This window comes from Aotus nancymaae, unplaced genomic scaffold (assembly GCF_030222135.1).
Source record: "Aotus nancymaae isolate 86718 unplaced genomic scaffold, 86718_ANA_hifiasm-v0.15.2.pri h1tg000057l, whole genome shotgun sequence".
In the NCBI taxonomy this organism is placed as follows: Eukaryota; Metazoa; Chordata; class Mammalia; order Primates; family Aotidae; genus Aotus; species Aotus nancymaae.
In genome coordinates this window covers 16,406,006-16,428,973 of record NW_026988471.1, presented here as the reverse complement: position 1 = coordinate 16,428,973, position 22,968 = coordinate 16,406,006, and the positions used below count along the sequence as shown (strand labels likewise).

General features: G+C 39.5%; 1 protein-coding gene across 1 annotated transcript in view; it reads right to left on the bottom strand.

Moving 5' to 3' along the window:
* Positions 1-22,968, bottom strand: part of VSNL1 (visinin like 1) — a 108,724-nt gene that overhangs the window by 63,353 nt on the left and 22,403 nt on the right. The window lies entirely within an intron of this gene.

The window sequence follows — 22,968 nt, the reverse complement described above, 5'->3', positions numbered from 1 at the left end:
TTGTTTCTCTTTTCCTTCTACAAATGACACTTTATTGACACTTCTTTCCCAGGTGTTTAATTCTACATTTAGTTTAACGGGATACTTGGTGGGATTACTGACAAGAACAATGAGAAGACTTTATAACTAAATGATCAATAAGTGGCTTGGAACATCTGATCAGCAATATTAAGGAGTCTCAGTTGGTCTAGTTCAAGTTGGAGCTTTTCCCCCCAGTAAAAACAGCTCATTTCTATTAGTCACATTAATTCTCTATTTCTCCTCTCATAATCAGATACTTCCTACAACACTGTCTTCAGAGTTGACAAAATCTTGATGATTTTTTTCCAGGGATTGGTTGAGGAGTTTTTGTTGATATTATTCCAGACTGCTATTATTTCTGATTTTGAGTTAAAATAATAGTGCATAAGATAATGTTACCTATATCCATTAAGCCCAGGTTGTGTGGCCAACATCACAGCAGGGAGTAGGGAGACAGAGCAGGTTTGAGATAATTCCTGATTTTTCTTCCTGATTTGGCCACTTACTATTTGTGTTACTTAAGGCAACATTAACTGCATTATCTTCAATTTATTCATTAATAAAGCAGACATAATAATAAAACTCCTTCATATTTATTGTGATGGCTACTTAAGAAATAAGTAGGTAAACCAAGGCCACAAAGAATATTCCAAAATTAAAATAACTGTGCAGGAAAATTAAAGATAATTTTTAAATTTTCCTTTAATTTTAAAATTTTCCCTTTAATGTTGCTTTATAATAAATAATACAACTATTGCTTATTACAATAATAAAAGAATTAAAACATAAATTAACTCCAGGTTGATTTAAAAAGTCGAGTTAAACTTGAAAATCTCAACGTTTCCAGAATCAGGAACATGCCAGAAGATCTTTCAAATCCAGTTAGAAGAGACTGAGTTAGGGTTGAAGATTCACTTGAAGATTACCCGAGTGAACCCAGTCCTTCACTGGGTTTGAGACAAACTCTCTTTCAGGCTGCAGGCGTGTTGACACTTGCAATAGCCTGGAAGGGGTAATATTTCTCATCACGTACTTCATTGTTTTACTTTTTAACTTCTCCTAAAACAGATTCCACACCCATTGTCAGTAACCTGCCCCAACATTAAACAATTCTTTCACTGTAATGAAACCAAACCACTCTTGCTATTTCCAGGGAAATTTCCACTCAGCACGATCTCAGCAGCACGCAATGCAGTCAGATGATACCATTAAGATGGCCATTTACCCTCCAAGCTCTTCAGTGTAAAAAAGGGCCCGGTATCAGCAACTCTGCCCTTTGCCATGGGGTTTCTCTACTTACTTTTGCTCTGAATTTCAAGTTCCAAGTCTCTTATTAGCAACTGTTTCTTAATTATATGTTACTGTGGAATTCCACAGCTGGATGTGGAAATCAAGTGGGTACTCAGGTGTCAGGTTTAATTAATGTGGGTAAGAAAACTCTAATTCATGGTTATCCTGAAAATCAAAAGATGTATTGCGAAAACTTTCAGTACTTCAGTACTTTTTAATAGAGAATTACAAATTTTCATTCTTAAACTAGAATCTCACCTAAAAATAATAGCTATTTTGAGTACTGGCCATGGGGAAGGCACTTAATGGAACATCTCACAAACTTCATCTCCTACTATGCAACCACTGAGCAATCAGGATTAGGGCAGCTCCCTGAGGTTCAGAATGCTTTGGTAACTTGTGTAAGAGCATACAATTAATGCATGGTAGAGCTAGAATTTGAACCTGGATCTATAAGACTCCAGTGGACAATCATAGACAGGCTGGTGGATGAAAGGTGTTTCAGGAGAAGAAATAGGAAGAGCAAAGGCAGGAAGGCTTCAGAGAACTGAATCAGTGCTTAGAAGGGACAAAAGAGGATCACTTTGCCAGCCTGGCTGCCTTGTTTGGAAAAGACTTACATTTACCAAAGTCACTCAGAAGTAACTTTTTATTAAAAATCACCTCCCCCAAGTCCCTTTAGAAATTCAACTACTTATCAGCTTCTCTGTTAGGCAAGGAAGATTGGCTTCTCCATGAATCACTTGTGATGTCTTAAGCCATTCCAGCTGACTTGGGAGACGGTGGTCTCTTACACACACAGGAAATATTGTCAGGACCATGAATCACAGTTTGGAGACTCAAGTGCATAGCTTCACGCTTCTTGGTTATGGGTCTGCACCATCACTCAGGTGTGTCTGGCAGTGGTTGAATCATACAGAAAGTCAGGTTCTGGCCTGGCTCAGAATGACATTGCCGCTGCCCTCATCAGGCCTCATCAGGTCTTGCCTGGATTAAAGATTGGCCTCCCCACTGGGCTACCTGACTCCAACCACCCTCCCACTACACAGCTGCCTGAGTAAATCTCTAGAATACAAACCTCATTGATCTACTCTCTAAAACTCTCTATACTTCTTCTTAGTTTCCAGGATACAGCTTTATCTCCTTAGCGTGGATCAGGTCCTGCCTATTCATATCGTCATTTTCTGCCAATATGTCTTTGCTCATGTGCCAGTGATTATGAACTATTATAGGTTCCAGGATTGCATGCTTCCACACTTCCATGGCTCTGCATATGCTGTTCTCTTCTCCTAGAATGACTTCCCCCCATTTTTGCTTAGCAGACTTCTTTCCCTTCTTTAACTAGGCATAATTCACACACCACCTCCTCCTGAAAGCTTCATGGCAAACTTAAGCACCCATTCTCTTAGGTATCTCTCTTTTCTTCTAAAAGCTTCCATGATCATTATGTATTTCTCTACTGGATTGTTATTATAGTTTCTTGAGAGAGAGGACTGCCATTTATTTATTTTTGCCTCTTGGTAACTCCTATTAGGTACTCAACTAATAATTTTTGAGGACATGAATAAATGAGGGTCTGAGATATTTGGTATTTTTTTTCTGAGAAAATGTCTCACAATCTATATATGAGGAGAGTCAATGCATTCACAAGTATAAATATAAAATGCAGTTGGCAGATGGGAGAAATATTTCATTTAACTGCACGGAAAATATTCAGCCCTCCTGGAGACTGTCTTCATCATTAAATTATGAATACCTTGCAGGTGAGACCCATGACTTTTATCTCAGTATCTTCAGTAATTGACATAAAGGTGGTGTTTAGTAATGTGTGATAAATGAATGAAAGCATGGTTGACGAAACACTCTCCACCTGTAGTCTTTTTGCTCTGGGCTGCAGTGATATAGGCCAAGTAGTATCTTGCATTATGGGACCAGCATAACAAAAAGAGTACAAACAGTAAATTTTATCACATTCCCAATATGGAGATTCCCCTACACCATGTGAGGGGGACGCAGGCTGGCTCTGTCTCTAACTTACTCTGTGATCTCGGCCAAGATCCTTTCCTTCCCAGTTACTCCATTTCCCCATTTAAAAAAATGAGGAGTTGGACCAGATGATCTTTAAGGCCTTTCCAACTCTGCCATTCACTGATTTGCCACAGAAGTTTTGTAAATACGAAAATATGAGTCAGACTTCCAATTTGCTTGTCTCAACACATGCGGGTTCTGTGGATTCTTGGCCTGAGAACCCATCAGCATTTAAGCATTTGTTACCCAAGAAGGGAGGGGACAGAAACCAGAGTGTATTACTTTTAAGCTGGGGTTTCAAGCTATAATATTAAAGCCAGCCCATCCCCAAACCAAAAGAATTTCTCACTGTTTGTGTTGTCATAGAGAGAAATTCAGTGCTAGGCACAAAACAGGGCTAGTGGAAGGGCTTTGATGGACAAGAGAACTTCAAATGATACAGCCCTGTGGAGGAAAGCCCAGCTTCACTTAATAGCAAATGATGCCCAGAGAAGATGGCACTTTTGTACACTAATTTACAAAAAGCTTTTGTGCAACAACATTGACCCATATAAACCATTGACCATTTTTATAGCATTTAAAACAACATTTTTTATAAACTCTGTAAAAAAGGGATTGTGATTGTTTGCTTTTTACTGATGAAAACTTTGACGGTCAGAGAGATTAAGTAATTTACCCCAGCTAGACCAGCTGGTAAAGGCTTAGTAAAGAATGCATGCAGTTCTCTCGCACTCCACTGCTTTCCTAATAGAGGCCATCATCTTCTCTCACCTGCAGGATCATCTCAAGGATGCTGCAACTACCTCCCAACTGGTCTTCCTGTCTTGAGTTTTGCTCGTGTCTCATCCATTTCCTATTCTGTCTTAATAGCAGGTTCCAGAGCAGAATAGACAGAGGATTTAAACAGCTCTTAGAAGAGGAGCAGGAGAACTTCGGGGATGAGGAAAGGGCCTAGGAGGGAGTCAAGAAGCACCCATGGGCATCTTTTATCCATAAGCCCTTTGGGTATTAAAGAGGATTTAAACTATATATGTGTGTGTGTGTGTGTGTTTGTGTGTGTGTGTGTGTGTGTGTGTGTGTTTTGCCCCCAGCTTGTCTCTTACCCACTCAATCTAAATCCAGTCTTCCAGGACATACCAGGGCCTGTTGAGTATGACAGAAATGCATGCCCAACTCCTCCCAGGTAGTGTAGCAATCAGCCTGGCTGAATCTTAGCGAGATTCATTTAAATAAAGACCGAGTGGCTTAAATGGAGCAGTATCACCACATGTGCAAATATATAATGGGATAAGCACAGCAATGGGAAAACAATCTTGAAAATAGGGCTCAGAGCAAAGGAAGAAAGGGCTTTAGGGGCTCAGGTTGGAGACCTAGGAAATGCATGTAATGCAAGTATGGAAAGAGTCTGCAATGGGCTGGTCGTAGTATAGGTTACTTGGGTCAGTCTTGAATAAATCGAGTCTTTTCTTTGAGCCCTAGGCTCTTCACCCATTTCTTGAAACAACTGCCTTTGTAGAGACTGGCCTTCTCATGCTTAGACTCCTGCCTGGAATGCCCCGTGTGCTTTTTTTCCCCCATGTGTCTAAACCTTACTCCTGCTGCAAGGCTCCATTCCAATCCTGTCTTCTCCATGAAACTTCTCTGCCAACTCTTATACTACTCCCGTCATCTCCTTGTATTTGATATTGTGGTTTGGAGTCATTAATGACCCATGGCATAATTAACTTGATGGAATCAGGCAGAAAACTCTCTGGACAGCTAAGTTTGGCAGTCGTTTGTAAGAATCTTCTAGGGGAAAAGCCCTGTGCTAGGCAAGGTGGGATATAAAGAGAAGACGTAGTAACAATCTTAAAGGGCTCAGACCTGGGGGCAGGAGACATGTACAAGACTTGGAATATGAAGCATGATGAAATAAATACTCATAGCAGAGAGCTACAGCGCACAGAGGATAGACAGACAAATCCTGACCTGATCAGTCACCTTTAACCTGTCACTGGTCCCCACGTGAAAACTCTTAAGCAGTCTTTCCTAAACTTGTCTGAATACAAGATTCACCCTTGGTTCTTTCTTAAAAATACAGCTTAGTGGGTTGATCCCTTGGAGGGAAATCTGTACATTTAATAAGGAACTCAAGGGAATATGAGTCAATTTGGGAAATGCTGCTGGAAAACATGAATAAAAATTGAAGTACATGGTCTAAGGAGCATACCCTAAACCAGCACAGACATAACCCAAGGTCTCCCTGATTCCTCACTCTCCCCATCTGGCATTCCTGATGTGGTTTCAAGATCCTTGTACTTGGTACTAGCATTAAGAATTCCAAAATTGGCCAGGTGTGGTGGCTCACACCTGTAATCCCAGCACTTTTGGAGGCTGAGGCAGGCAGATCACCTGAGGTCAGGAGTTTGAGACCAGGCTGGGCAACATGGTGAAACCCTGTCTCTACTGAAAATATAGAAATTAGTGAGGCATGTTGGTGGGCGCCTGTAATCCCAGCTACTCGGGAGGCTGAGACAGGAGAATCACTTGAACCAGGGAGGTGGAGGAGGTTGCAGTGAACCGAGATTGCACCATTGCACTCCAGCCTGAGTGACAAGACTGAAACTCCGTCTCAAAAAAAAAAAAAAAAAAAAAAAGAATTCCCAAATCACACAACATGGGAAAACCAAAGCTTGAAAAGATTTGCCTGTGGGCTCCTCTGTTTTAAGCCCATTGGTTTTAGGCTGGAGAGTTTGAGGCTCAGGAAGGTGATGAATTTTCCCAGATCCCATGGGCAGCTGATGGCAGAGCTGGGATGAGAAGTCCATCCCCCCACCTGGCTGAGTATTCCCCACTCCCCAGCCCCCCACAGCATGCTGTCCCTGTGCCTAACACTCAAAGCCTGTAAGCCACTACCCATGTTTATCTCTGTGCAAGGATGTTGAAACAACCCCCAGCACCACCCCCTCGGATCCTGTAAACAACTGACACTGGATTGCTGGTTTCCAGAGATGGTTAAAAACAGCCCTGAAAATCATGCCTCAAAATTGCCCAATGTATTGTATGGGGTTTTTCTTTCCTAATAAAGGCAAATATCTGACATGATGGGCTTTTTCTGTTCCCCTCTTCTTCATCCTCTGGAAGCCAAGTACTCACAAGCCCCCAGAAGCATTTCCCAGGGGCCAGGGAGGGTGTGGACCACAAGCTGGCATTTCATGCTGTATCTAGGGACCAGAGCAGCTTCTGGAAAGAAGAGAAATCCTTTCTTACAGCATCCTCTGATGATGTTACTTCAAAACCTGAATCTCATGGAACACAGCTGAGGTTCCAGCCCATAAGCATGAAACAGAAGGGGGCCACAGACTACATTCCTGGGGACTCAAGATAAAGCAAAAGTCTTTTTTTGATCTATAGTAAGTGGGGGAAAATAGTTTGACAGCAGCGGCAGTGGCAATGTTAGGGCTAGTAGCAAGAGTTCTGTTTGGCAAAGTATAATAAACACCTGAAGGTAAAAACCTGAAGGTGGGCCCCAGGGATCAGTCATCTGATCCAACTCCTTTGTTTTCTAGAGGAGGCCCAAAGAGGCTAGGGGACTTAGGCCAGGGAACATAGCAAGTAGTAACAGAGACTAGAAGTGCCCTGGCTGCCAAGTCTCAGCAATAAGACATGCCTGCTGCAGTGCCCAGGCCTCTCTGATCCTTGGGTACTGAGACAGGCTGAAGGTTCTAGACCCTGCAGAATCATGTCTTCTCATGTGAGTAGGGTGTGATGAGTGGCTCCCTCCTTAGGTCTGCCCAAGCTGCTCCCAGTGAAGTTCTCACCTGGGCTGTCTTTCTACAGGGCAGGGGCTGAGAGCCTAAAGTGGCTCTGGAGCCTTGGGCAATTGGTATATCCCTAACTCTAGGCTGGGTGCTACCAGCTGTCATTGGTCATTGGCTCTCACTAGGTGGTCCCAAACTAAAACCCATCTGGAAACTTGGGAGCCAGGTGTCCAAGGGCTCTGATCTACAAAGGGTCAAAATGGCATGATCAACCATCAGGGGTCAGATGCAACTGCCACCTTATTCCTTCTTTCCAAGGCACAAAGAACATTTCCTGAATGGCTGGGAAGTATGACTTAGACCCAAATCACACTGACACCCAGGTGTTACTCTATTACTTTGGAAAAGATTCTACTCAGACTCAGTTTCCCCTGTATCCCATTTCATGGATTTCATTCTTTTTGTCAGGTTCCAATGTCTCTTTTATTTTTAACTGGACTTAGTAGGGAAAAAAGAGTGTGCTGGAGTCAGACCTAGGGTCAAATGATGCTCCTGCTTAATACAAGTTGCATGAATTTTGATAAGTTACTTAGCCCACTGGAACTTCAATCTCATTTTTCAAATAGAAATAATGTTATTTGCTCAAAGGGTTGTTGTGAGGATAAATGAAATACTGCTAATTTTTTTTCCAACAGTGCCTTTCATGAGCAGATGTCCAACAAACAGTAACTATTATTATCCTCATCACGGGACCCATACAAATGGGCTGCTCCAGAAGATGGAGAGGGGGACAGGTCAAGATTCAGGCCTAGACAGCAGGAGTCATCCTAACTTCAATACGTGGTACCAAGCCTGGCACATGTAAACAGAAGTACACAAATTGTGAAACATGGGACATTTTACTGTGGACTTGTTGACTCTCCTTCCTTTACATAAAAATGCATCATATCTGACCTGACTGAGGAAAGTCATCTGAGGACCTCACAGCCCCAACTAAGTCAGCATCAACCACTGAGTGAAGTTTCCAACCAATGTTTTGCTCACCCACTGAACAGAAGTGTGAGCTGTTTAATAGCTGGTAACCTTTCATCTGGGAGTGTTTCAAGCAGCCACCCACTTTTCTGCATCTTATTTTTATTTCCCTATGTGTCCTGTCTCTGACCATTCTATGTATTTCTGAGAATTGGTTTCTATGAAAGAAAATGGGCCACCTTTGGCAGTGTTAGTCTGTGAGGTAACAGAGGAAATGCTTTCATTAATAATCACAGCCTTCTGTCCAACAGATTGTGTTCTAGGTTGTGCTGCCAAGTCCCAGTGGGGAGGGACTGTGGCCCTTATCTGAGAACAGCAGGGAGCTGCCGAGAGAGAAGAGCAGACCTGGAGTGTCCCGCTTCACCTGCACATTCCCCGTCACAGGGTTAGGCCTTGATCATCAGGGATGTAACCCGTCTTTGCATTCAGAGAAATTGAATATTTGGGGGAGGGGGTGAGTGGCATGTACCAGTGCCCACCAATAGTAGCCAATCCCACCTCACTCATCTTCTGACTCTTAGACTGATGCTCTTTCCTCTCCGAGAGCCATTTGCACTCACAATGTTCCTAAATTGTTCTCTCTTCAGTAATTCTAAAAAGATACTTTAATTCATGTGGGTTAGTCTTAAAAACAGATAACTGAAATTCTTGTACGAAGGTGGCTTTATAGACATAAAATGTTCTAGTTGAAGGAAACATGATGCTGAAAATGAGTCAATTCATTCATTTATTCAGAAAACTTTTACTTAGTATCATCATATGATTCCCAAATTTTTCTTTAGGGCAGATCTTTCCAGGTTTTTAGGCAGGTCCTAAAGAAAAATTTGGAAATAATAGATGATGTATTCATCTGCCTGCTAGACATATCCACCACTGTATTCTGCAACCACATTAAACTCAACGTATTATGCAAACATGAATTGGTCCTCCTTTTCCCCCTAAAATATACCTTTACTCTTTGTTCCTCTCTGAGTAAGTAGCCCCACCATCTTCCCAAGGTTCCGTGCAGTCTGGGCATCATTCTGAACTTCGCTATTTTGTGTTTCCATTTGTAACCAGTCATCAAGTTAAGAAGTTGGTAGATTCTACTTTCTAACTCTTGATTTCATCTACTTTTCTCTGTTGCCACTACTTTGGTTAAGGCCATTATCCTATCACGTTGATTAGCACAATAGCTTCCTCACTTGTTTCCCCATCCCTATAGTCTTGCCTCCCTGAATTCCATCTTCCATACTATCATAGCTGAAATGATCTCTCTAAAACACAAAACCCAATCATGTCACTGCCCTGCTTAAACCCTTCAGTGGTCTCTCATTATCCTCACTCTGAATTCCAACTGTCCACATGGCTCCCCAGACCTGCTCACCTGGGCCTATCCTTTTCCTCCAGCTTCCCACCTTCCTCCCTCCCCTGTCCCCTCCTGGCACCTCTTTAGTCTCCTCTCTCCCCATGTTCTCACCTATGTTCCAACTTCTTAATATCATGCAAAACCTCTCTGTGTTTTCTTTTGCTCTTCCTTTTGCTCTGAGGGCAGTTCTCATTAGCTACACATTGGTTCTCTAGTGAACGCCCACTCATATTTCAAGATGTAGAGGAGGCACCTCATTTTCAGAGGCTTCACTGTCTAGCTACTTCTTTTGCACTTTGCACAACTGCTGTCACTGCATCACGTGCCACAGTAGTATCTGTGTAATCCATGTCTTCCATCTCACAGATGGGGATTCCTCAAGGCCGGGTGATTGTCTGGTTCATCTCAGCACTAGTTCAGAGCCCACTGCTGAACAGATACCCAGGAAATGTTGTTGAATTAATTAATTACTATGTAATCCCTCCCATCGACAGCTAGAGCTTATCAGTTGAGTGATAAGAGAGAACCTATGAAATGAAGCTCAAAGATGACTGCACTAAGTGCCATTAGGGAGAGACAAGCAGTGTCATGACAGAGAGAGAGATAGAGATAGAGAGAGAGAGAGAGAATGAGAACACACTTCTTGCTGGGGAACCAGCAACATAGCTTCTTTAGAGAGACTGGGTAAAGAATATTTTATAAAGTGGTCCCTCTAAATGATCTCAAGGATATAATGACACAAGCCTGCTGAGACATATATACAAAGGATATTTGCCCCAGCATTGCTTAAAACCATTTTTAAAAACTACTTTTAACAACTACCTAAAACTCTATCATAGGAAACTGGGTAAATAAATTTTTTTAGAGCTATGAATGGAAATTATGAAGCCATCAAAAGTGATAATGCATATCTGCATTGATTGATATGGGTGAGTATTGACTCAATGTCATTTAAGAGAAAGCACATAAATATACAAATAAACTGTAGTTTTTCAAGGATAAACCTTTACCTGAGGACATATATTAAATACAATATAATGGAGGAGGGGGATGGAAGTGAGTATAGCAAATAAAGGGTAAATTAAAACTATATGAGAAAATACAAGAAGTGCTTTATATAAACAACATTGATATTGAGCCATGATCTGGGGAATACGATTAACATTCGGGGCACTTTAGGAATAAAAACGAAAGAAAGAAGGAGAGATGATATTGCAATAAATTGTTAAGTGAAAAAAGCAGGTCACAAAACAGTATGTGTAGCACCACTTGCTTTTGCTTTATACACACACTTGCTTGAGCTTGTGTGCACAGGAAGTTTGGTCAGTTCATAACATATATCAAAATCTTAACAGTGGTTACAACTGCTGGTGGCATAATGGTGGTATTTTACTCTCTCCTTAACATCTTTCTAAACTCTTTATAATGAGCATACAACATTATAAGCAGAAAAATGTGCAAATGTTTTAATTTCAGCAAACAAATACATGCACAAAATGTCATTCATTCACCAAACCAATAAATCCTAACAAAACCCGCTTCTTTGTATATAGCCTGGGTTTTGTTTTCTTTCCTGACATGCCCTGTAAAATGCACTAGATTAAGAGTGAGAAACACTTTTACAATTTGTAAACTGCCTCCAGGGTTTGTTCTTACAATGACCTGGTGAATTAGGTGAGGCAGAAACTTTCATAGAACTTGTAGAGATAAGAAAACTGAAGTTCAAAGAGGACACAGACTTTTGCAAAAGTCACACGGGAAAACACTGGCAGAGCAGCTGGGACTGAAACCTAGCTCTGGTGCTTTAGGGAAAGGTGTGGTCCCATTAACCTGTCAGAGCACAGAAAACTCACACAGGCCTTTGGGAGGCCTGGAAAACTTCCTGAGGATCTTAGCTGGTTTTGTGGTCAACAGTTTCAGGTTGAGGTCCCAGAATGATGTGCTTTACCTTCAGAGAAATCATCATTTCCTTATTTCCTGGAAAGGCAGCAGATCAGGTTGACCAGAGATGTTAATGTTCCCAATGGCTTCTTGGATCTTTACTTTGTCTTCTGGGTAGATTCCTTTCTGGACTTCACTGGACAACCGTAGACCCAACCATAGGCACCCAGAAGTGGTGATCTACGGAATTCTGAATTTTCTATGTTTTGAATTTGAATATAAGTCATTGTAATTAACAGTGGGTAGTGCTTTAGCATCTACAAAGCTCTTTCCTCTCTCACATCTTATGTAAACCTTGGCCTTGCTGGCATCAATCTTACAGAAGACAAAACTGAGTCTCAGAGAGGTTTGCTGACATATTAGATCCTGACGGTCAGGGACTTTGACTCCTAGCACTGTGTCTCCCAATCACAACTTCTCCAAGGTCCTGTGATGTCAGCTCAGGATTCTCCTGAGCTTCTCTTCCACATTCATGACTTCACCCAGAGCTAAACAGAATGAGCCTCAGGACTAAAGGTTTTTGACCTACATGTGAATCCTGAAATACTACTGTTAATTCATTGTTTGTAAAGGGAGTGACTCTAACTGAAAGTACAAGGAACAAGAGCTCCCTTTCCAGGATTCTCTCATCCCAGGGCCCTAAGGCCTGTGTGGGTTTTCAGTGCTTTAATAGGTTCATGGGACCACACCTTTCCTAAAGCACCAGAGTTAGGTTTCAGTCTCAGCTTTGCCAGTGTTTTCTCCTGTGACCTTTGCAAAAGTTTGTGTCCTCTTTGAACTTCAGTTTTCTCATCCATACAAGTTTTGTGAAAGTTTCTGCCTCACTGAATTTGCCAGGTCATTGTAAGAAAAAACCCTAGAGGCAGTTTGCAAATTGCAAAATTGTTTCTCGCTCTTTTTTTTTTTTTTATTTTTATTTTTATTTTTATTTTTTTATTGCATTTTAGGTTTTGGGGTACATGTGAAAAACATGCAAGGTTGTTGCTTAGGTGCATACGTGGCAGTGTGATTTGCTGCCTTCCTCCCCTTCACCCATATCTGGCATTTCTCCCCATGCTATCCCTCCCCAATTCCCCACCCCCCCCGCTGTCCCCCCCACTCCCCCACAACAGATCCCCGCTCTTAATCTAGTGCACTTTCCAGGCCATGTCAGAAAAGAAAACAAGACCCAGACTATATAGAAAGAAGTGGGCTTTGTTAGGCAAGGACAACAAGAGGGAGTAGATTTTCAAATCCCTGGCATGAAGGAGAAAACACACTTGTTGATGAGCAGCCAGTAGAAGATTCACAAAAAAGAAGCTGGAGGAAGAGGAGTTGCATAGAAGGAGGAGCACAACCAAGTGTCCCTTCTTAGGGTTTTGGGAGCTGGATGGAAAGAATATATTTACCAAAGGTTGTGAGAGGAATGCTGACCCTTTCCTATGAGGTCCCTGTCTTTGATGTGTTTCCAGCTCTGATTTAGGCTTACCCTGTCCTTGCTGGGCCTTTGTGAAGTATCCAGGAAGGCTGGAACAAAGCACTTTATTGTGGTGCATGAAAAATATCTTCGCTGAACGGCACAATGCCAAGGCTGGGAGGACTAAAATTAGACCTTCCGGTGTGTTTGACTTGGCAGTTGTGTGGCCTCCTCCACCTGCCTCCCTCCCAGCCGTGGGCCTTCCGAGAGCACAGGTAACATGTGCTGAAGGAGAGGAAGTGTTGCTTCCTCTGGCATCCTGTGGGGATGACAAATGCTTCTGGGCCTGTGTCAGTGTCATTTTGAGTAGTTATGTGAAGTGATACTTAGTTTGAAGGGATATGTTTCCATATCAGCTAATTTGCAAATAAGGATGAAACCATACTGTATCTTCCCATTAACCTATGCCCCTCCATGTTGAAATCAAAAGAAAACCTCAAAACAATCCTATGTTTGAACCTTACATTTACCTTTGTCTAAGAATTTACGGCTTCACATAGTAACCATGGCAGAATCCAAAGAGCCAGTTATCAGTGCCTTCTGTCATACAGTGGAGTTGAGTTGTCTACAGCAAATACCCAGGCCTTCTCATCAAACAGACAAGGTGAGATACTTGCTGGAGCACGTTTACTAGCTGGGGAGGGAAAGTTACTGAGCTTTTCTTATCCTGTTCATTCAGCATTAAATTGTATATATTATGACTACCTCAAAATATTAAATAAAATAATAAATCTATATGACCGATAGCAGTAATAACAACAGTTTCTATGATCAAGTACTCACTATGTGTTCATAGATTTCCTCACTTCTTCTTTATAACAGTTTTATGAAGCAGATACCATTATACAGTCATATTACAGTTGAAGTGAATGAGGCTTACAGAATTTAAGAAATTTTCTCAAGGTCTCAAGGTCACACAGCAAGAAAATAGTGGAGTTGGGATTTGAACTCTGACAGGTCCTTAGCCATTGTAAACTATTCTGTCAGATTAAAGATGAGAAACAAGAAAGCACTTTTCTGGGACAAACCCTGTTATTTCCACATAAGAGCTCAATAGTCTCCCTTTTTGCCTGGGTGCTGCCTTTCTGTAGCATTTTTTTCCCGAGACAGGGAAGTTTGAGGTTCCCTGAGGTCCCAACTAACTTGGTCAGTTATCTCACAATTGCTTGCCTCTGGTCCCCAGGGGGATGGGAAAGGACTTGGATGCTAAATACAAGGGTAACCATTGAAAGAACAGGGAATGTTTAGCCTGGAGAAGCAAAGATTCAGGAGAGGATATTTGAGGTCTCCTCAAATATATGCAGAATTTTCAGGCACAAAAATAGACTTATAGATCAGCATAACAGAATGGAGAGTCTAGAAATAGATCCAGCTATATAGACTCACTTAATATATGATCAAAGAAGCTTTTCAGAACAAGGGGGGAAAATAGGAAATATAATTTTGTAAGTGACATAATCACCTCTTGATAGTAATTTGATGAAAAAAGTAAGAACCACACCATACGCTATCTTTTAAAAAGTCACTAACATTTGGAATCAAAAGTTCAACATAAAAAATATCAAAGAAAGCTATCAGAAACTGAGAATATGGACAAAAAGTTAACAGGTATGTGTGTATATATAATGTCACATGCCTCAGAGTGACGGTTGTCAATAATAGAGTATATACATGACGGTGGTCCCATAAGAGCATAATGATGTATTTTTACTGTACATGTTCTATGTTTAGATATATTTAAATATACAAATACTATTGTGTTACAATTACCTACTGTACTCAGTACAGTGACCTAACTTTACAGGCTTGTAGCCTACAGGCAGGTATATAATAGGCTACGCCATCTAGGTATGTGTAAGGACACTCAATGATATTTACATAACGACACATTTCTGAGAACATTTTTCTGTCATTAACTGATGTGTGACTGTATTTATATGTAAAGCAAACATCAATTATTAAGGAAACCATCCGAGACAGAAGACAGAAATGATCAGAGTGTGAATAAATAATTCATACCAGAGAAAACACAAATAGTAAACTGAGAAAAGTATGTTTAACCTGATTATTAAGGTCAAGATGGACTCTCTAAATAAAAGCAAAGGCAGAAACTATAAAAGACAAGACTGATAGATATAATTACACAAAGATTCAAAATTTAGAGAATCTTAAAAAAAAAATAGAAAAAGTAAATATAACAACATGGGACTATATATTCAACACAAGTGTCTTTTAAGTATTAAGGTTGCTTTAAAATAAATGGGAAGAGGATTATGCTAGCAGGCTAAGCAATGAACAGCAATAGAATATGAACAAAAGATTAAATATCAATGGTCAAGTTTACACCTACAAATAACCAAATACAGTAAAATTGTATGCTAATATAACCCACTAGAAAACACTAGAAATAATTAAGCATAAACTTTTGATTCCAGGGGAAGGTATCTTAAAGAAATAACCCAAGAGGAAAAAGTTACATACAGACACATGTTTATTGCATTTTCATTTAATAATAGTAGAAACTCTAGGCATAGTAAATTATGACACATTAACTCAATGGAACATAAAATTGTGAATGCAATGTTGAAACATGGCAAATTATGATATGGTAAGTAGAGAAAGCAGAGATACAAAACTAAACACACTCTATAATTACAACTATTTACTGCAAAAAATGAAGACTATTGTTTTCCTCTCTTGCTCCTTACAAATGAATAAAAAGTGCGGACTATACGCAGAAACCATGTTATGTATCAGGATATGGAGATGAAAAAGAAGCTGCTTATTTCCTGTACAAACCAATGTCCCAATGAGAGGGAGAAATAATATGCAAAACATCTTGTTTATAAGTTATAATATGGAATAAGCATAGTCCTATAACGTACAAGTTTCTATGGTAACAAATGAACATTAAATAGAGATCTCTTACAGGTTATCATATTAACTTACATATTAACATGTGAGAACTTGTAAAAATATTTGTGAAATCTACTTAATTTTCCTTATATAAAGTTGAGAAGGTTGAGGTCCAAAGAGAGTAAATAGTCTAGAGTCAGAAAGATAGAACTATACTCAGAAAAAGAACCAGGTTTCCTAACTCCCACTATTGTGTTATTTCAATTATTTTCTGGACTGTCTTCAATAATTTAACCTTCAAATTATCCAGAAGTGAGTAGTCCCTTGTATTTTAAGCTAATGATGGATGCCCTTTTACTCTTACTTTCTCCTGACTTTCGGACTCTGAATTCCTCCTCTGCTTCCCTCTCAGGTTGGGAGGTGACCAGCAGCCAGCCTGCATTTCTACCTTCCCAGTACCTGCACTCCAGAAGGAAGAGGTTCAGCTATTGCCCATCTCCTTCAAAAAGTTTAATAGGCTGGGCATGGTGGCCCATGCCTGTAATTCCAGCACTTTGGGAGGCAGGGAAGGTGGATTGCTTTAGCCCAGAAGCTTGAGACCAGCCTGAGTGACATGGTGAAACCCTGTCTCTGCAAAAAATACAAAGAAAAGAAAAGAAAGAGGAAGGAAGGAAGGAAGGAAGGAAGGAAGGAAGGAAGGAAGGAAGGGAAGGAGGGGAAGGAGGGAGGGAGGGAAGGAAGTAGGTGTAAGGACAAACTTTGAAATTTGAAGTCAATGGAAACTACCAGATGCATGAGAAATATAAAGAAAATGTTAAGTTCAAGGAAGGAGGAAAGAAGGAAGGAAGGAAGGAAGGAAGGGAGGGAAGGAAGGAGGGAGGGAGAGAAAATAAAGACAAAAAAGAAAGCGAAAGAAGAAGAAAGGAAGGAAGGAAGAAAGGAAGGAAGGGAGGGAGGGAGGGAAAGAAAGGAAAGACAAAAAAGAAAGAGAAAGAAGAAAGGAAGGAAGGAAGGAGGTAAAAAAGAAAGAAAGAAAGAAAGAAGGAAAGAAAGAAAGAGAGAAAGAAAGAAAGAAAGAGAGAAAGAAAGAAAGAAAGATTATTGTGGTGTGGTGGTGTGTGCCTGTAGTTCCAGCTACTTGAGAGGCTGAGGCAGGAGGATCGCTTGAGCCCAGGAGGTGGAGGCTGCAGTGAGCTGTAATCACACCACAGAGTGAGACTCTATCTCAAAACACAAGGTTTGCTAGCTTAGTTTTCGTGAAATAGTGAAGTCTTCCATAAGTGGCAAGGCTCTTTTCCACAAACAACCCAAAGATTACAGCATGGAAAATGAATGGGCAGAAGAGAAACAAACAAAGGAAAATGCCTAGGTATTCCGCTGGGGCCAGTGACTGGCAAGGATCCCAGGAAGTATGGACACCTTTATTAAACTACTTGTAAAACTCTATGGACTGTATTTGATTGTTTTTTTGAAAAGACTAACTTGATTGTGCCCAAAGAATTTGCAGCTGAAATATTAGCAAAAATCTGAGAAAGTCCAGTTTAAAATGTCAGGGGCAGACACTTCTGAAACCACAGTGCAGAAAAGAGCTTAGCTTTTGTAAAACAACACAGTGGGTCAGGAAGGAGTGTTTCACATGAGATGATATGGCTAAAAGTGTTGTATTTTGGCCCATATATAATCCTTTTCGGGGTAGAGAAAAAGTTCTCTGTTAACTGAACTCTGCTGACTTTTTGATAGAAATATAAAGATCATTGTGGGGAGTCAAAGAAAGACATAGGATAGGGTTTACCAAGAAACTATGGGTCAGTTTATGACTTGCAGAAGAATAGAATGGGTGTCAGGACAAACTTTGAAACTTGAAGTCAATGGAAATTATCGGATGCATGAGAAATATAAAGAAATGGCTTCCTTGCTGCCAAAGTAAGGTTGCTTGTAGAAAACTCACATTTGGCTTTGAGAACTGCATTCGACCACTAAGCAAGTGCTGCCAAGCAGAATCCTAGAATCACTGAACTGAGAGGGAACCAAAAGATCTTAGTTTAGATAAACTCTTTCCTTTTCCAGATGAGAAACAGGTCTAGGGAAGACACAAGCTTTTTCTAAGTGTGTAGTAAACATCTGTGGCAGATCTCATTCCAGAGCCTCATCTCCTGATTCCAAATCCAATATTCTCTTCAGTTGCAGCTTTTACTCAGAGTCAATCAACAAAAACACCAAATAGGTGTCAGAAGAAATGGGCTTATTCATCTTGCAGAGAAGCATAAGGCAATAGAAGATACAGGACCTCGTCTCTGTCTAGTAATTCAGCAAAAGCTCATGAGTGTGCAATCCCAAGTCTGAAATTTATGAGTCAGCCTATGCTGCTCCATTCCGTCCCCTAGTTCTAATTAATCAGAAATTCTGTCATTTCTAACCATGAATTCCTCTTCTGCTCTCCATTTCATTGCCTCCATCTCACTTCAGACACTATTTTTTTTCAAAAACTATCTAATTAGTCTTCCTGTCTGTAGCCTGTACTCTTCAAATTTAGTCTTGATATTGTCTCCATAGTAATTTTACTAGAATAAATATCTGACCATTTCAGACATTCAACGCCTTACTGTTGCCTGAAGAGAAAGTCCCAGTTCTTTTGTAAGACCCATAGGGGTCACCGTGATCTTGTCTATATCTTTCCCTTCAGTTTCATCTCTTACTTATCCTACTTCATGCTCCCGGACTTATAACCCCACTAAATTTGCATTTTCCAAAATATATCGATGGCTTATTAGGCCTCTGTCAGTATAGTACATACTTGTTGAACGGCCATATGAATGAATAAATGAGTCAAAAGGATGGTCTCGAACTTCAAACCTCATGATCCACCCACCTCAGCCTCCCAAAGTGCTGAGACTACAAGCGTGAGCCACCGTGCCTGGCCTAGTCTTGCCATTTTTGACAATTATCCTTTCTAAGGCTCAGTTTCCTCATCTATAAAATTATGATAGTATCACCTGACTCAAAGGGCATTTGAAAAATTAGAAATAATGTAAGTAATAAACCCAACACAGTGGGTGATACAGGAGATGCTTAATAGTATCTACTTTTATGGTTTATTTTATCAGATTGTATTGACCTGTGTATTGCATTTGCATTTGGAAATAAGTTTTAAAATAATACCAATCCATAGATATTTATACTCAGTAAGAAAAATCCTGATGCCAAATACTATAAACCTTTGGTGTTAATAGATTTAATATTTAAATTTTTAGATATTTTTAATGGTCCTGAATAGCTCATTAAGTGAAGTGGTTTATAAGTTTCTCGGAGCACACATTCAAAACATGATTGGTTTAGAGCTGGTGTGTAGCCCTAATAAGTGATTTTCCCAAGCATCTGCATCTAAGTACAGTTTTGTTAATCTTTATTCTACCCTATGCATGTAGGGTCTCTCATAAACTATTTAAAAACACAGCAAAAACTAAAAAGCTTTGTTTATTTTGTGAACAATGTCCCCCTTAAAAAACACATCTCCTCCTGCTGGTAACGGAAGTGAAAAGAGAAGAGGCCAATCTCTTCACTGTATTTCATGAAGAAAATTACCTGTCAGACACTCAATTTAGAGATTTTCCAGGATTTCAGAATGTCTCCTTTACATTGTTCCAGGTATATGAGACTGAGCAGAAAAGATCACTCATCAAATATTACAAAATAAAAAGTTTAAAACAAGAAATTGGAATCCCAAATTGGAATGCTTACCTAATTATGGTCTGAGTTTGTATTAGTTCTTCAAAGTAAGAATCCTAAGCCGAGAAATATCACTAAACTATTATTGAGCTCTGGCAATTACAAACGGTCTTAAAGGGATGTTTTCATTACCTGCTCTCTTGTTAAAGGATTAAAAATAGAGACTTGAAGATTAGAATGACTAATTATGAGGGACAATGGACTAGAAATTCTAAAAATATAAAGATAATACATTTTTAAATAGAGAGATTTTAAATAATAGTTGAGACAGAGCTGAAGGGAAAGAGTAAATTGGAAGTTAGTTCTAATGAAATTATCTGGAATGGAGCACAGGGAGATAAGGGATGAAAAATATGGAGGAGACATTAAGAGATAATGAGCCTAGAATGAGAAGCTCCAATATAGAGCTATTAATAGCTCCAAAAAGAGAGGAAAGAGAAAGAGACTCAGAGAGAAATTAAACCATAGAGTTTTTCAGATTTGAAAAATTCAGAATAAAAAATTTTACACATTTCAGAGTAGGAGAAATATAACAAGTCCACATGTGGGCACATGACAGTAAATTTTTTTTTTTTTGAGACAAAGTGTCACTCTATTGCTCAGGCTGGAGTGCAGTGGTATGATCTCCATTCACTGCCACCTCCACCTCCTGGGTTCAAGCAATTCTCTGGTCTCAGCCTCCCAAGTAGGTGGGATTACAGGTGCCCACCACCATGCCCAGCTAATTTTTGTATTTTTAGTAGAGACGGTGTTTCACCATGTTGTCCAGGCTGGTCTTGAACTCCTGACCTCAGGTGATCTGCCCCAAAGTGCTGGGAATATAGGCATGAGTCACCGCTCCTGGTGACAATAAAATTTAAGAACATAAAAGTTGAAGAAAATTATCTTAAAATCCACCAGAAAGGAAATTTTGGTTAACTTAAAGAAAGAGCCATTAGTCTAAAGTCATCCTTCTCATCAGCCATGATTGATGCTGGAAATCAATAGAATAGTTTCAAAATGCTAAAGGAAAAGAAAAATCAACTAATAATTATATGCCCAGTTAAAGTTTATTTAAAATGAGTGAGTTAAAAACATTTTCAACTGCATATAAATTAGAGAAAATATTAATTATGGACCCTATCTGAATGAAATATTAAAGGATGTACTTCAGGAGGAAGGACAGTGAAACCAGAATGAAGAAATAGTTGTAAGAAGCAATGGGGGGCAAGGAAATAGATGAAAAAAGTTGGTAAACAACAACAAGGGATGTTTTGGGATTAAAAACTGTGGTGCAACAAACATACTAAGAAGCAATGACATGGATGATGGGGGTGGTGCTTTGGAGTTAAAACATGCAAGGTCCTTCATTTGTTTACAAGACAACTAAAGATACTGACTGACTGACCTTAAAATTTGTTAAGTAGCCTAGGCAACATAGCAAAACCCCATCTCTGCTATAAAAAAAAGAAACTATAAAAAAAATTGCCTGGTATGGTGGCATGTACCTAAAGTTCTAGCTACTAGAGAGGCTGAGGTGGGAAAATTACTGGAGGCTGGAAGGTTGAGGTTGCAGTGAGCCAAGATTGCACCACTCTACTCCAGCCTGGGCAACAAAGTGAGACCTTGTCTCAAAAAAACAATTTTGTGAAATGTATATAATATATTAAACAGGTAACGGAACAACTGCTAGAACAGTGGTAATTATAACTTTCAGGTAAATAGAGGAAAGGAAGGAAAATAAATAAACCTTAATTCAATAGAAAACAGCGAAGGAGGGAGAGGTCAAAATATAACCCTAGCATATATTAAAAATATAATATAAGAAGATAGATAGAATTGTAAATATATTGATCATCTCAATAAAATTCAGCTATATGCCATTTATAAGGAACCATCTAAAAAAAGAATAGACTAATTTAACTTTTGAAAAGAGAGGTAAAATACCTACAAATTATCAAATAGAATCCAGCAATGTATTTAGAGGTTCTAAAATAAAAAAAATCAATAAAGTTGGAAGGGGAGTAACACTTTGAGTCATCTGGTTTTCTGACATTGTACTAAGCACACACAATGAGTATATAATGATTTGTAGTTGCTACCGCTGTTGTTTTTACAGAATCCTAAGCATAAGTATTGGAATAATTTCTTAAAAACCATTCTGAACAGCCTAATGAGATGGCGTAATAAAGATTCATTTAATGATAAGTGTGTATTTCATTGCCAAAATGAAACACAATCTTTGGTCATCTATCCAGACATAGTTCCTTTCAGCTTATAGGCTCTGAAAATGCATTTTAGATTAGAAAGACTCAAGGAAGGCACAAAGGGGTTGCCAGACCACATAGAAAATCTTAATGATCAGAAGTGTGGGCCAATCAACACCTGTGAAAAATGAGGGGGAAAGAAAGAAATCTCGCCAGAACAAATCAGAAGAATGCTATTGTTTTCCTTTTTGAAACCTCTCTTTTTAATTTATTTTTTCTGTTTATTTTATTTTACGATGCTTGACACATTTTCTCAACCTAATTGAAATCTTTTCCGAAACGAGACGAAGGGTGTGACTCTGAAAAAACCTTGATGTAATTAAAGGAATCGGTTTATAAGAAGATAGTTTAGAAGTAAGAAGGTAAATTTTATCTGTCACCACTATGTAAAAAACAAGAAAAAGCAAAAAAATAAAAATAAAAATTAGAAACCAGAAAGAAAAACACCAAAAAAATCACAATACCTATCTTTGAATATTAGGATGATAATTTTTATTTTTCTACTTCAATTTTTTTTTCTAAATTCATTATCATTGTCAAATATTAACTTTACAATGAAACTGTATTTTGTGTGTGTGTGTGTGTGATGTAGTCTCGCTCTGTCACCAGGCTGGAGTGCAGTAGTGCAATCTTGGCTCACTGCAACCTCCACCTCCCGGGTTCAAGCGATTCTCCTGCCTCAGCTTCCCAAGTAGCTGGGACTACAGGTGCGGGTCACCACACCCAGCTAAAATTGTATCTTTTTTTAAATAACTTACACATTCAGATAATCGACAGGCAATTCTCAAATATTTAGCAATTACCTATTTACTTAATATCTGAAGAACTGCCTTGACTGACCTAAACTTAACAAGTGACTTACCAATATTCTCCATTCCCACTAGTAAGCATACAGTACTGACTGATGTTGTGCATGGCTAAACACCCCCAGCTACAATGAATTTGCAAACAAGCCATGCTGTGGAGTCCAACAGGCCTGAATCTGCTGGATAATGAAGCACATTAGTGAGCTTTCAAAGCCTCATTCTCCTCTTCTGTTAAATGGAGATACTTTAATAACTCTGCTGGGTTTTGCTCTGAGGATAATGTATTATGTAATATATGTAAGTGGTGCTTGAATTATTTTGGGGATGAACTAAGTCCCTTCTCCCTTTATCTCACCTTTCTGGTTGTTCCTTGTCAAATATATTGACCACATCGGTTATTAATATGTCCCATCCCCCCTTTTTTAATAGCAGAAATGGTTCTATTCATACTTCAAGTTCAAGGAGGTAGTATTAAGCT